This window comes from Crocodylus porosus, unplaced genomic scaffold (assembly GCF_001723895.1).
Source record: "Crocodylus porosus isolate Cpor-Errol unplaced genomic scaffold, CroPor_comp1, whole genome shotgun sequence".
Lineage (NCBI taxonomy): Eukaryota > Metazoa > Chordata > Crocodylia > Crocodylidae > Crocodylus > Crocodylus porosus.
In genome coordinates this window covers 26,140,397-26,141,807 of record NW_017728921.1, presented here as the reverse complement: position 1 = coordinate 26,141,807, position 1,411 = coordinate 26,140,397, and positions in this window count along the sequence as shown.

Below are 1,411 nucleotides of genomic sequence, written 5' to 3'. Positions count from 1 at the left end.
GGAAAACCTCCCCCCGCCTGTTTGATGTTGCTGGTCAGTGAGGCTGGAGCAGGGAGCGGAGCCGGCACCCCAGGAACAGCTCGGAGTTGCAAATGCCTTTATCTCCTGTGTATCTTGTTTGTGTGTAGTAACGTTAATGAGTAACTCTCGCGGCGCTTGCGGATGGAGGCAAACAGCGAGCAATCTCTCCGGATTATCCTGTCTATTACTCACCTGGCGCCTGAGCTGATATCCCCAGATGGTTTTATGGCCTGGCAGGCTTGCGCTGCCGACCCGGCTGGCGCGGGGGGCGGTTTCGCGGGGACGGGGCGCCACCTGCCGCCGGCCTGGGGACCGGCCTGGGAGCCGGGCGCCCGCGGAGTTCATGGGAGGGGCTGGAGTCTCCCCCCGCTCTCTGCCAGGGTGTTTAATTTCCTTCTGTTGCCAGGAAGGCTGCATTCGAAGTGCTGTGTCCTTCAGAAGACAGACCCACATGTAGGCTTTAGTGGCCTGCGATTGCTTGCTTCTCTGCAGCTTGAAACCGCAGCCCATGTGAAGCACAAGGAAAGGGTGGGCAGTCGAGTGGCGGCCTGTTCGTGCCACTTGTCTATGGGGGCTTCGCCTGCGCACGGTCCAAAGTCTCTGGGAATCGGCCCCGGAGCCCGGCGCCGGGGTAGGCCTGCCCGCGCCGCCCTGGGCCCAGGGCACTGAGCAGCGCCGCCCTGCTCCTTATTCCCGCAGGGGAAGCTTGCTCCTTTAGCATCCTGGCACCTGGCGGGTCCCCCCGCGGGGCAGCGTCCCGTCCCAGCGGTGCCAGCTGCTCCCCTGGCTCTGCAGCGCCCAGACACTCCGGAGACACGCTCTGATCCTCCTGCTTACAGGTCCAGCCCGCTCTGGGGGCGGAGGAGTTAATTATTTATTGGTGAGCCTTACAGTTCCCCCCTCCAGTTCCCCCCAAACACTGTGCCCGCTCCCCCGGCCGCGCCCGCCCGCCCTCCTGCTCGGGCTCGCCGCGCCCGCCTCCTGCACGCACTTGCCTGCGGCTGGGGTTGCTGCTCTTGGCCTTTGCCGCTTGCATGAGAGGCCTCAACCCCCGGAGTGCCTTGGCAGCGCAGGCTTTTTCTGTGGCTGCCACTGGCTTTGGGACTTCTTGTGTCACCCCCCCCAGGGTCGAGCGGATTCAGGCCGAGCAGCCAAGGCGGGAGGACAGGGCTTCCTCCTGGACTGCTGTGCCGAGGGCTGATCCGGGCTGTGTGTGTGCCCCTGCCCCTGCCCGCGCTCCCCGCTGCAGGGTTTCGCGAGCTCTGCCACGGGGAAGCTCAGCCGAGCACGCCGGGGCATCGCACCCAGAAGCAAAGGCGAAAGGATCCCGGAGCCTGCTACAAAGAATCGCCGTTTTCATCTCTGACAACAGGAATCTTTTCATACCAAA